At 39.2% G+C, this 15,245-nt stretch overlaps 1 long non-coding RNA gene across 1 annotated transcript in view; it reads left to right on the top strand.

Moving 5' to 3' along the window:
* Positions 1-15,245, top strand: part of LOC138950438 (uncharacterized) — a 97,564-nt gene that overhangs the window by 8,801 nt on the left and 73,518 nt on the right. The gene's annotated exons all lie outside the window — the stretch shown is intronic.

Raw genomic sequence — 15,245 nt, 5'->3', positions numbered from 1 at the left:
TCTTGACAGATTTTCACGTTCAATTCATGACAGTCGGGTGTAGGTCAATTAGCAAATGTAATTACAAAATTGTATTAATATTGCTTTAAAAACAACGGATATAGCACCGGTAGCTATAAAACCCCTTTTTACAATGGTCGTCCTAAAGGCGGATTTATACTTATATATATATATATATATATATAATTATATATACAGGAAATACTATTGTTTATTTGTACATCAACAGATATATACATACGCTTTGATATTACCCGCTATTACGAGCTAGTCGTGTGACAGAGAGTTTTCTTGCACACGAGACTGTAGATGTTTCACGACGGCTTTAGCCGGAGTGAAACAGCAGCAGTCGAGTGTGCAAGAAAACTCTCTGTCACACGACTAGCTCGTAATGGCGATTATGTCTCACAGCTTCAACAGAGGAGAGAACAAACACATTTTGCGTACTCACGCTTGATAAACCTAAACACAGGAGCAGCCATTGTGGAGAGATCTACTTTTTTTACGAAAGTAACCGAACAACTATAAATGACGTCTCGGTATATGTGAATGACGTCACAGTCATCGTCACAGTCTGTATCTTTTGAAGCATCGCAATCTTCATGACGTCTTTCTGTGTCTGCATCCGCGAAATGTTTGTTCTTTCCGGGATCTTTGTCATCTATGTTCATAACTCTGTCCTTCTAGATTCAGACTAACAGGCCTCCTGAGCGAGCCACTTTCCAAGGGCAGCTAAATTCGCGTATGGAAACAGTACTGTCGTCTGGGATGCCGTTTTCAGTATTCTCAGCGTTGAATAATTTGTAAAGAGAAGAAACGATAACAGCAGGAGAAATAAAAGTCGTGTGTGCATTTTGGGGTTTTTGGAGGGACAATTTCGAGTTTGAATCCGTTCTTGCACATGCTCCAAAGCGTGTAACATACAATCTTGCACACGTTTGCTTTAGTAGTGGCAAAGAAGGAAAGCGTGTGACATATGCATATGTTATAGAAAAGACAACTCGTTTAGTGTTGTGCTATGACAAAAGAAGTCAAGACTTAACGTACATACATCTGCTGGATGTGTTTGTTATTTAGTTATGCCCATACAATTTACACTCACAACTGTTGTACAAAATATGATATTATACACGTAAAACTTATGAAAACGTGTCCAGGACTGTTTGTTTTTAGTGTGTCAGTTTAATTACATTAACAAGTGCACATGCAATTAGCAATGTTCAGATTGACAATATCGTAAGGCAAAGTCAAGAAAAGTTAACTTCTATTTTTATCCGTTTTAACATTTAGTCAAGTTTTGACTAAATGTTTTAACATAGAGGGGAGAATCGAGACGAGGGTCGTGGTGTGTGTGTGTGTGTGTGTGTGTGTGTGTCTGTGTGTGTGTGTGTGTGTGTATGTCTGTGTGTCTCTGTGTGTGTGTGTGTGTGTGTGTGTGTGTCTGTGTGTGTGTGTGTGTGTGTGTGTGTGTGTGTGTGTGTGTGTGTGTGTGTGCGTGCGTGCGTGTTTGTGTGTGTGTGGATGTGTAGAGCGATTCTTAACTATCATTGGGAAGGATTGTGCCTTTAAGCCAGTAGCGACAGCTCAATTGTTAAGAATACCTGGCGGCAATGACAGCACGCGTGTCACGAGGCAGGTCTTTCACCACAGATGACAACAAACCGACCTGCGGTGTTTGTTTACAATGTGTTCTGAGGCCTTCAAACGGAGGAACAGTGTACTCATTTCAAGTAGTCTTAATGAAGAAGCAATTAACACAAAAGAAGTTGGGACTTAAGTCAATGTAAATTTAATCAGGTATACTTTTTCCAAACTGTTTCCGTTCTTATTCACATGTTACAATCTATACGTGAAAATCGCGAGCTATTTTTCAAAATCCGTGTTTCAGACAACCCGCAAACAGACAATGCCGCCATAAAGTTAAACAATTCTAAGAAAACGACGGCAACGTCGGATTGTGAGGGTGTGTCCGAGTTGCTGCTAGGATTCATTTCTGCAGAAAGTTAGCAAAAATGGCCACGGAGAAAGTGTCCAATTTTGCAAGTTTTAGGCAGTCATTTGCGTCATATTTCTCTCCAGTGTAAACGAATTCAACAAAAGACGTGCTGATAGTTCCTTTGTTCTGCAGGCTAAGCTCTAAGAAAAAAGTTAAAGGAATACAAATGTTCCAGTTTTCTTAAACTGTGTCTCACAAAGTCAACATTTGTATCACTTTAACGTGGTTTTTGTTTTCTTCTAGAGCTTAGCCTGTCGAACAAAACATCAATCATAATGTCTAAGACATTTCTGCAAAAGTTCAAATCATTCTGAAGAAGTTTTAAAATTATCTTACCTTAAGTTTATTTTCTCACGAAAAAGCTGCCTCTGTTAAAACTGTTGACACAGTCATCAACGTTGTTGCAGCACTGAGATCCAAGTTGATTTAAGTTATATGCATACAGCGGTGGTTGTTTGCTGTTGATTCTAGTTGATGTCCTAGCAGAAACATACTAGAACGCTAGGAAAAATCGATTATTAGTGTTCCACGGGCGGGGATCGAACCAACAACCTCCAGTTATGATAAAGACATCGTTCTAAGGTGAAAACAAGTCGAAATTGTGGGACTGCTGCCGGAAGGAGACCGTAATATATGGTTGCATCACTGTCAAAATATCATCTGCTCCACCGAGCGCCGAAACCGAACGGTTGATTATCACGTGACACTTTTGCCATATTTAGAGTTGTTTGCACAGTAAATACAGCCGCGAAAAATAGCTCGCTTGAAACTGTCTTACATATCAATTCCTTTGTAATCTAAAGAGTACACAAACCATGAAAAATCATTATCGACGATCGCGAATCTGCTTATATCCATAACACATTACGAAAAGAGCTAAATATGTAAAACAAAAAATCGATTTCCTCGCCAGACAAGGAAACCCAAGGCATCCTGTCAGGGATAGAATGAGCCGAACTCATTTTGACCTGAGGTCAGGATGCACGTTGTTGTCTAAAACCCAGCAACGTTGTTGTAGCACGCAGATCCAAGTTGATCCAAGTTGTGTGCGTAAAGATGAGACTGTTTGCTGAAAACATTTGTTGTTACTTGAGCATAAGTCTAATAAGTAATGGTGGTTTTTTTACTCACATCTTTGTCAACCTATGAAACTCATTGAGCAGAAATGTATCATTTGGTACAAAATCAGCAAACCTGTTATTCTATCAGAAATAGTATTTTCCCTAATAAACAGAATAGTTTAGAGAATTATGAGACTGTTGACACGGAAATGAAAGTATTATTAACACTGACACAAGCACACACACAAACATGCACAGACAAACAGACAGGCAGACAGACAGACAGACATACACACACACACACACACACATACACACACACACATACACACAAACACACAAACAAACACACACACATATACACACACACACACACACACAAACATATATATACACACACACACACACACACACACACACACACACACACATACACACACAAACACGCACATACACACACACAAACATATATACACACACACAAACACACACACACACACACACACACACAAACACACACACACACACATATATATATAAACACACACTCAAACAAACACACACACACATACACACACACACACACACACACACAGATAAACGACATTGACAGGCAATGATACACAAAGCGTCATCTAAAAAACGTACAGTTTAACAGTACACCAAACAGATAGATAGACAGAAGAAGAGGAACAAAAAGAGATGTCACACGGATAAAGAGTCACAGCGAACAGACGAAGAGAAAGCAGATATCACACTCACACTCACACACACACAAGACAGAGCAAATGTTGGCAAGGTGGGAGGCAGACAAAAAGACCTAACAATGGAATTGCAAAGATTTTGGATTTAGATGAGATGCAATTGTTTGAAAGCGTCTGTTAATGGCAGAATCTGTTTATCGTCCAAAGCCGTGGATTAAATTCATACCAACATGGCAACTGTTTCAGAGCAATACATTTATGTTCACTGCCACCACTCTGTAGAAATAATCACGATGCAATAATGTAATATATATATACATTACTATTTCAGTGCCCCATATGGCTTTTTGACTATTCAGGACTGATTTTAGAACAGCAGGTCATCATCACATCTACTGAGCGTTACATTATGTGACTTTCCCACAAAGTCAAAGGACACGACAAAAATAGTGACGAGCAGAATACATGCAACGACAACGAAGAAGACTATACCGATTAACAAAGGAAGCGCGAAACCATTCTGTACTTTTTGATTGAAAACATTACGAACAATCAGAGTCAGGATTATGAATACCCAAAATGTGTTTACAAGCATGTTTAATTAATGAAGCTGTTGGGTGATTATTTCAATGCTGTGTCTGTCTCAACACACGGGACAAGCATGTTTCACGGGAAATACATGATGCGCGTTTGCAGAATGTGTAAAGGGAGCAGGAGAAATCTTATGTGTAAGATGTGTTTGCAAATGCATGGGTAGTAAAAATAGACCATGACACGCTTACTGCCAGTCTCAGTTTGGAAACAAAAAACAATGATCCAAAAATGTTGGCAGCTGCTTTCAACGTACACATATCAACAGTCTATCGCCTTCAGCAATGTTTCCTGACACTGAAAGCACTGCAGTTACACAACGCAGTGGAACACCTTGCGTTACTTCAATTAGACACAATCGTCAGATCCTGCGACAACGTATTCGAGATCAATTCCATACAGCTATACTGACACTGCCAGGAATATTATTGGACACAACCAGAGTCCCATCGGTGGCCAAATAGCGCGATAAAGACTGACTGAACGAGACCTTCAAAACTGATGTCCAGCGAGAGGACAGGTCCTTCCCCGATGACATTGCGCAGCGCACCAGCAGTTGGCCCATAATCGATTAACTGGAACTAGCGGCAATGACAAAACATTTTGATCACTGATACGATGACCCTTAGTGCGCATCAATCATGTTAATGAGCGCGTGAGAGTGTGGAGAAGAAGAGGTGAGCGATATGTTGATGGCTGCATCATGGAACACATTGCCCAGGGTGGACTTAACGTGATGGCATCGGGTATAATTAGTCTCAACCACGCTTTTGGAACTGTGGTTTTCCTTAATCCCGGTCGGGAAAGTAATATCAACTAACTCGTCCACTTCAAGAGGCGCCGATGACAGACTGTCACCAACGCCAGTGGGGGTCATACGCCATAATGCCCTTCCAGTGAGGCTTTCGTTGCCCAGGACAACAAAACACGATGCCATATCAAAGTAGGGGAAGTTTGCATAATATGGACCACTATTTGTTTTTTGCTGATAACTAGCTTGTTTTTCTTGCAAAAAAGTTTCATCTTGAGTTTGGTAGTCCTTCTCTCTTTAGTTAATCATTGGGCCTAATTAAAGCGAGTAACCTTTGATAGACATTCAGCAAACATTAAATACAGAACAATTCACAAATGGTTCATATTGGGAGCCTTGGAACAGTGAAGAAAAAAGGAAGTTGGATGTTAAGAGGGGGAGGGGGGGTGGCTAGACAGACATAGTTATATACATGCATAACAACATGACAATGTGGTATTGGAAGTTCATGGATGTCCGATGTATAAAACAATCTGACATGTAAACATCGAGATTTAAACACATCATTTAATTATGAGTAAGGCATCATTTTATTGTTTCAATATTTGTGTAAGTGTTTGCTTGGCTACAAACATGTCTCTCAGTTTATTTGTCTGTGTTTCTTTGACCATTTTTGTGTGAGTGTGTGTCTGTGTGCGGGCGTGCGTGTGTGCGTGCGTGTATGTATGTGTGTGTGTGTGTGTGCGTGTGTGTTTGTTAGAGTGGATGTGTTGGTGTGTGTGTGTGGCGGGGGTGGGGGGTGGGTGTGGGCGGTGGGGGGGTCTTTGTTTGTGGGTGTGTAACTATGTCCCCCAAGAGCCATTCCCCCATTATCCTGATCTTGAGAAATAGCTTCATAGAGACAGGGGGCACTGAAGAAACAGTAAAATAAAGACAGACAGATCCCGACCGATTGTAAAACTCCCTGATGGTTACCAGTGTTTGCGATTGAAGGGAGGTAAGTAAACTAAAACGTTCGTTCTGACTGCGAGTTCTGGTTTCTTACATTGTAACCTCCCTTTGGCTTTGCGCCGACTGATGATTTCCGTGGAGTTGATGCACACTTGAAGAACCCATTCTACTCTGTTCTTTAAATGGAATTGTCCTCCAGAAATTGCTCAGGCAGCATCACACTGTTCTCCGGGGGACCATTTGGCACCAACACACACACGCACGCGCGCACGCACGCACACACACACGCACACACGCACGCACGCATGCACACACGCACGCACGCACGCACACTCTCTCTCTCTCTCTCACACGCATGCACGCGTGTACACAATACAACAAGAAATTACGTGCACGTGATATGTATTTATTCTAAATAATTATGAAGAAATGCACACTTGCAAGATATAACAGTGTTTTTAAGCAGCAATTTACATGTGCGCATAGAAACCACTCAAACGTGTGTGTGTGTGTGTGTGTGTGTGTGTGTGTGTGTGTGTTCGTGTGTGTGTGTGTGTACGTGTGTGTGTGTGTGTGTGTGTGTGTGTGCGTGTGGGATAACATGTCTATGTAGTTCTTGTATAAGTGAATAATGGTTAAGCTTCCAAGCTTAAAATTAATCCTATAATACTGACTTACTCAAAGATTGCTTGAACCAAATTTCAATCAATGTGATTGAAGAATCAATCAATCAATATGAGGCTTATATCGCGCGTATTCCGTGGGTACAGTTGTAAGCGCAGGGATTTATTTCAATTTTTTATTTTAATTTTATGCAATTTATATCGCGCACATAATTATTCAAGGCGCAGGGAGTTATCAATGAAAGCATGACAGTGCCTCCCCAATTTGTGCAAACAGCTGGATAGTAGCCTACGTACGTCATGCATTTATCAAAAACATTCTGGGGATATCCACTGGAAGAAAACGTATGTAAAGTTTCATGAACATCAGTCCAGGAGTTTTCTGAGAATCGTGTTACATGCACACATGTAAAGCCGAACAGTGGTAGCTTCGCGTTAACTGTCTGTGTCTGTGTCTAAGCTAGTACTGTGCATATGTGTCTGAAAGACATTTGTCAGGATGGCGATTACACATACACACGATAAGACGAACGGACAAACAGAATATCAACTCAACAAGTCAAATTAAGTTCCACATTTATATTCAATCTAAATAAAGAATCATAAAAAACATACGCTCTTACAAATCGGCTTCAATCAAATATATCTACATTCTACATAATGCATGGATATTATAGTAAAGAAAAGAACGATCAAATAAAGGAAAAAAGAAGAGGGAGAGGGAGATAGAAAGAGAGTCAGTATATGTGTGTGTGTGCGCGCGCGCGCGCACGTATGTGTGTGTGTGTGTGTGTGTGTGTGTGTGTGTGTGTGAACGTGTGCAAGAGAGAGAGAGAGAGAGAGAGAGAGAGAGAGAGAGAGAGAGAGAGAGAGAGAGAGAGAGAGAGAGAGAGAGAGAGAGAGAGAGAGAGAGAGAGAGAGCAACAAAATCAGAAATAACAAAAGAAAAAAAGTGAGAAAAAAAACATTCTCTAACTTAAATTCAAAAGGCTTTCCATATAACTCAACTATTTTATTTTCTAAAACATGACCAAACAAGTAAAGGTGTATTCTATTAATATGTTTTCAAAAAAAGGTGTCAAAAGATAATCTAACATGAGGCAGAACAAGGACATGCTAAAATCTCAATTACTATATATACAAAATCAACTGCTACCGGACTCTAGTCAATTAAACACCATCTTGAATGCCACTCGCCGGGGAGTGGGTAGGCAGACAAAGGTTGCAGTGATGCCACACGCCTTCTGGACTCACATAGTCTACGTAACTGACAAGCGTGAACACGATTAGCGGGCCTTGGTGGCTAACTTTTAATAAGAAATAGAGGAAAACTCCGAATCTGGGCGTGCAGTTTTTGTCAAGTTTAGGTAGCCTACTTCCTCAGACTCTCTGCCGGTGCTAAACGTGCACTGTATTCAACTTACACAACTACAAGGCATATATAGAAGACACAAAACTGTGAATAAAAAATGTATGCACACTACGCTTTTCTCCACACACACATACATTACTACCCTCGTTTTGTTTCCTTAAGTCTATCTGAAAACATTTCTTTAAAACATGACCAAACATAAAACGCAAGTTAAACGTACCTACGCATACAATTAATACACATTTTGTATGATCAAATTAATTTAATCAAACATACATGATAAAGCACATTATAATTAGGTCAATCACTCATGTATTCAGAATGACAATAATTTGCTGCTCGATCACATAATGAAATAAGCGTAAACATTAGTAGCCGAAATTCTTAGTCTCGGCAACATGTTAATGGTCATAGTGTTCAGGTATATGACAGAAATCGTAAGATTATGCGTTGTAAAACTCACAACACAGTCATGTGAGTTCTCTTTCTCTGTAGTTCATTTGTTTTTCTTTACTTTATTGTCCCATCGCTGGGAAATTCGGGTCGCTTCCTCCCAGTGGAAAGCTAGCAGCAACGGAGTCGCGCTACCCATGTGTCTGCGTGTTTAGGTGTATTCAGCCACCCGTGCACGAGTGGATTGTTACGTGTATGACCGCTTTTACCCCGCCATTCTGGCAGCATACGCCGATTTCGGGGAAGGTATGATGGGTATTTTCGTGTTTCTATAACCCACCGAACTCTGACATGGATTACAGGATCTTTTTTGCGTGCGAACTTCGTCTTGTGCTTGCGTGTACACACGAAGGGGGTTAAGACACTAGCAGGCCTGTACATAAGTTGACCTGGGAGATCGGAAAAATCTCCACTCTTAATCTACCAGGCAGCAGCGACCGGGATTCGAACTTACGACATCCCGATTAGGAGGCCGACGTCTTACCACCACGCCACTGCGCCCGTCCAATAACTCATTTATTCAGAATGGCAATAACTTGTTGATATATACAAAACAATACCCCAGAGAATTAGCTTCTCACATAATTAAATGAGCAAACACAAGAGTAGCCGGAAGTCTTAGTCTCGGCAACATGTCAATGGTTTAGTGATCAGGTATATGACAGAAATCGTAATAAACACAGTCGTGTGAGTTATATTTACCTGAAGTTGTCAGCTAACAAAAATCTGACGACACTAAACAACAAACGCACCAACACACACGAAATCCAACTGCATTCCAATAGCTCCCACATGGTTATATAGCCCCCCTTCTTTCCGTTTTTTGTCCCACCAAAAACCAAACAAACAACCAACAGACAAGCAAAAATCGGAGATCTACACTTAAATACATCAGCCCGAATTGTACGTATTTTTAAAGACCAAAAGGTAAGGCATAGCCTTATCACTATATATGCCATTCAATCTAGTATTTTACAAACATTGGTTTTCACACACAAATCACATTTAAAATGACAATTCCAACATGATTATAACAAGATAACAATAAAAACGTTCTCACGAAAAAAAACCAGCAACATGAAAGAATAAACACGTACACATCAAAATAAAATGAATATTCGTTAATATGTTGCTAATGTATTGCTATCTTGTTCTAATTTCTTTCAGCTGCAGTCCCTTGCTCCATTTAGGATTATATATAAAATGGTCGAAAGAACCGAACCTTAGTTGCAATAATGTCCTACAACACTCGGTGGGGAGAGAACAATGACATATGTGCAATATTCACAACCCGTGGCACTTACAAATTATACGGACATTGAATGGAATTAAAAAACAGTAAACCGATCTGAGCGAGAAAGAGGCAGACATATTGACAGATATAGAAATGACAGACAGACAGAAAGAGAAAAACGGTGTAAAAGTAAGTATACAAGTAAGTATATATAATAACAATAATTAGGCCAATAACTCATTTATACAGAATAGCAATAACTTGTTGATATATACATAACAATACCCCAGGGAATTAGCTTCTCACATTATAACATTAGCACACACAAGAGTAGCCGGAAGTCTTAGTCTCGGCAACATGTCAATGGTTTAGTGATCAGGTATATGACAGAAATCGTAATAAACACTGTCATGTGAGTTATATTTACCTGAAGTTGTCAGCTAACAAAAATCTGACGACACTAAACAACAAACGCACAAACACACACGGTATCACACTGCATTCCAATAGCTCCCACATGGTTATATAGCCCCCCTTCTTTCCGTTTTTGTCCCAACAAAGACCAAACAAACAACCAACAGACAAGCAAAAATCAGAGATCTACACTAGCTAAAATACATCAGCCCGAATTGTACGTATTTTTCAAGACCAAAAGTTAAGGCATAGCGTCATCACAATGCCATTCGATCTAGTATTTTACAAACATTGGTTTTCACACACAAATCACATTTAAAATGACAATTCCAACATGATTATAACAAGATAACAATAAAAACGTTCTCACGAAAAAAACAGCACCATGAAAGAATACAATTATAAATAAAATGGTCGAAAGAACCAAATTCAGTTGCAATAATGTCCCACAACACTCGGTAGGGAGAGAAAAATGACATATGTGCAATATTCACAACACGTGACATTTACAAATTATACGGACATTGAATGCAATTGAAAAACAGTAAACTGATCTGAGCGAGAAAGAGAAAGAGACAGACAGATTGACAGATATAGAAATAATAGACAGACAGAAAGAGAGAAACGGTGTGAAATTAAGTATACAAGTAAGTATATACATACATGGTCAAATGAATGTCACCAAAAATACATGTTCAAGGAAATTATAATTAGACCAATAAATAATTTATTCAGAATGGCAATAACCTGTTGATGTATACATAACAAATACCTCAGTGAATTAGCTTCTCACATATGAAATGAGCGCACACAAGAGTAGCCGGAAGTCTTAGTCTCGGCAACATGGCAATGGTTTAGTGATGAGGCATATGACAGAAATCGTAATAAACACAGTCGTGTGAGTTATCTTTATCTGAAATTGTCAGCTATAAAACATCTGACCACACAACAAACGCACCAACACACATGGAATCAAACTGCATTCCAATAGCTCCCACATGGTTATATAGCCCCCCTTCTTTCCTTTGTTTTGTCCCACCATAAACCAAACAAACAACCAATAAACAAGCACAAATCAGATATCTGAACTGACATACATCGGCCCGAACTGTACGTATTAATGTTTGTCAAGACAAAAAGTTAAGGCATAGCCTTATCACTATGCCATTCAATCATTCTTGTATTTTACAAACATTGGTTTCCACACACAAATCACATTTAAAATGACAATTCCAACATGATGATAACAAGATAACAACAAGTCGCGTGAGGCGAAATTACTACATTTAGTCAAGCTGTGGAACTCACAGAATGAAACTGAACGTAGTCCGCCGCTAGTGCAAAAGGCAGTGAAAGTGACGAGCCTGTTTGGCGCGGTAGCGATTGCGCTGTGCTCCATTGCACCCTTTACTGTACCTCTCTTCGTTTTAACTTTCCGAGCGTGTTTTTAATCCAAACATATCATATCTATATGTTTTTGGAATCAGGAACTGACAAGAAATAAGATGAAATAGTTTTTAAAACGATTTCGGAAATTTAATTTTAATCATAAGTTTTATATTTTTAATTTTCAGCGCTTGCTTTTAATCTGAATATAACATATTTATATGTTTTTGGAATCAGAACATGATGAATAATACAATAAAAGTAATTTTGGATCGTTTTATAAAAAAATAAGTTTAATTACAAGTTTTAGATTTTTAATGACCAAAGTCATAAATTAATTTGTAAGCCTCCATGCTGAAATGCAATGCCGCAGTCCGGCCTTTGTCGAAGATTGCTTGGCCAAAATTTCAATCAATTTGATTGAAAATTGAGGGTGTGACAGTGCCGCCTCAACTTTTAGAAAAAGCCGGATATGACGTCATAAAAGACATTTATCGAAAAAAATGAAACAAAATGTCTGGGGATGTCATACCCAGGAACTATCATGTTAAATTTCATAAAGATCGGTCCAGTAGTTTACTCTGAATCGCTCCACACACACACGCACGCACAGACACACACACACATACACCACGACCCTCGTCTCGATTCCCCCTCTATGTTAAAACATTTAGTCAAAGCTTGACTAAAATTTAATGTAATAAAAACGTACTCACGAAAAAAACAGCAACATGAAAGAATAAATACGTACACAATAGAATCACATGAATATTCGTTCATATGTTGCTATTGTATTGTTATCTTGTTCTAATTTCTCTCAACTGTAGTCCCTTGCTCCATTTAGAATGATAACAGACACAATGGCCGAAAGAACCGAACTTCAGTTGCAATAACTTTGTAGAACACTCGGTAGGGGGACAAAATGACATATGTGCAATATTCACTACACGTGACACTTACAAATTATACGGACATTGAATGCAATTTTTAAAAAAACAGTAAACCGATCTGAGCGAGAAAGAGAAAGAGAGACAGACAAATTGACAGATATAGAAATAATAGACAGAAAGAAAGAGAGAAACGGTGTGAAATTAAGTTTATTCCCCCCTCTGCTTCTTTACCTCTGTAAACTTGTAGGGGTAGTTATTTTTCGATAATGACCCAGCAACCAAACAAATAACGACCCAGCAACAGCCTGAATCCTCGATAGTGCAATGGGTTGAGAGGTTGTTCTGTTTCGGTACTACTTTTTGCGACTGAAAAGTTCAGAACGCTCTAATGTACGAAGTATACATCTCTGGAGCAAACAATACAAACATACCGCATTTAAATTAACATCTACAGGCCTGAACACATGAATCTCCATATAAAATCCATGAGTTCGGTTGTTTTCTGAATCTCATCTGCCGTGCTGAAGCCGTTCATCACAAGCAATTTCCCAAGGCAAGTAACTCATACTTTGTCTAGCGACAAGAGTAGTTCCCCTTCTTTTCACTCAGTTCCTTCGACAACAGACTGCAATCCGACGGTCAGTTTTCAACAATATTTCATTTAATAAACAGATCACACGCAACCAAATGCACACATCTCATCAATTTAAACAACATAAAGGGGTTTCATACACTATTTTCCCCGGAAAACTGAACTTCATACAGTTTTTAACGTTGGAACACGGGTGCAAAAGTTCGTCTGCTAGTCCCATTTGACGAAAAAACATTACCCTAAGCGATACCAAAACATATACAGAACACACAATATCTGCCTTTGCCGCCACAGCAGAATAACAGCATATCTGTGTACTTGATTTTAGCCTAAAATAGGAAAACTGACAAGAAGTGTTAACAGAATGGAATGATTTGCACGGAACTATACAACCGCGCATTAATCGATCGCCTGCGCAGGTTGACTGGTTGAGAGAATAGGATTCGATCAAACTTTCGCAAAAAAATTCCTCTTTTCTTTGAATAACTGAAGAAAGGAGGAATAAAGAGGTTACACACCTCGTCTCAGTGATTATCAAAAATAATGGTCTCAGTTCGCGGTCATGAAAAAGCTCGCTAAAGCTCGCATTTTTCATGATCCGCTAACTTCGACCATTATTTTTGATAATCACTGAGACTCGGCATGTAACCTCTACATACAAGTAAGTATATACATACATGCTCAAATAAATGTCACCAAACATACATTTTTAAGCAAATTGCAATTGAGCCAATAACTCATTTATTCAGAATGGCAATAACTTGTTGATATATACAAAACAATACCCCAGAGAATTAGCTTCTCACATAATGAAATGCGCACACAAAAGTTGCCGGAAGTCTTAGTCTCGGCAACATGTCAATGGTTTAGTGACCAGGTATATGACAGAAATCGTAATAAACACTGTCATATGAGTTTTCTTTATCTGAAATTGTCACCTAACAAACATAATTATGACGACACTTAACAACAAACGCCCCAACACACACGGAATCAAACTACATTCCAGTAGCTGCCACATGGTTATATATCCCCCCTTATTTCCCTCTTTTTGACCCACCAAAAAACAAACAAACAACCAATATACAAGCACAAATCGGAGATCTACACTGAAATACAACGGCCCGAACTGTACGTATATTTTAAGACCAAAAGTTAAGGCATAGCCTTATCACTATGCCATTCCTTAATGTATTTTACAAAAAATGGTTTTCACACACAAATCACACTTAAATTTACAGTTCGAACATGATGATAACAAGATAACAATACAGCAATGTACACACCAGAGAGCAACACGAAAGAACAAACACGTAAAACATAGAATGACCCGAACTTCGGCTGCATTAACTTTATCCAACACTCAGTAGGTATAGAAAATGCCACAGGTGCAATATTCAAAACAAATTAAACCTAAAATGATACGGACACTGATTGCAATTAAAGAACAGTAAACAGAAAACGAGAAACAGAGGCAGACATATTGACAGAGATAGAAAGGACAGAAGGACAGAAAGAGAGAAACTTTGTAAAAGTAAATATACAAGTTTATACACATATTTTGCTGGAGAGCATAATCGGTAATCGGCATAAAACAAGGAAATAAAATGATGGGCCATATATTGGGACAATAAAACGAAACAAAAAACCATACTGTATATATATATATGAATATTTCCATCAAACAACATTGACGGTGGCATTTATGTGTTTTTGTTGTACGTTAATTAGAGTTGCAGGGTCGTAAGTCTACAAGTTTGGCAATCGATGGAAAGTACTATAACGTTGTTCAGCTGAAAATGTTGAAGCAGTACACGTTTACGTACAGAAAGCTAATAGTGTACAGCAAACTGTTGGGAACCGGTTCGATCAGTTGGTATAACACTGGACGTGTGAGCCTATGATCCTTGGGTCACAGGTTCGAATCCAAGCCGGGACAGGCAGGGTTCAAGTTTATATGCAATCAAGAGGTTGCGTGTTCGACCCTGGGTCAGGCCGCTATTTTCTCCTCCCTTTCCTAACCTAGGTGGTGGGTTCAAGTGCTAGTCTTTCGGATGAGACGAAAAACCGAGGTCCCTTCGTGTACACTACATTGGGGTGTGCACGTTAAAGATCCCACGATTGACAAAAGGGTCTTTCCTGGCAAAATTGTATAGGCGTAGATAAAAATGTCCACCAAAATACCCGTGTGACCTGGAATAATAGGCCGTGAAAGGTGGATGCACCG

This window comes from Littorina saxatilis, linkage group LG16 (assembly GCF_037325665.1).
Source record: "Littorina saxatilis isolate snail1 linkage group LG16, US_GU_Lsax_2.0, whole genome shotgun sequence".
In the NCBI taxonomy this organism is placed as follows: domain Eukaryota; kingdom Metazoa; phylum Mollusca; class Gastropoda; order Littorinimorpha; family Littorinidae; genus Littorina; species Littorina saxatilis.
Note: the sequence above shows the minus strand (reverse complement) of the source record. Positions and strands in the feature narration are given on the sequence as shown.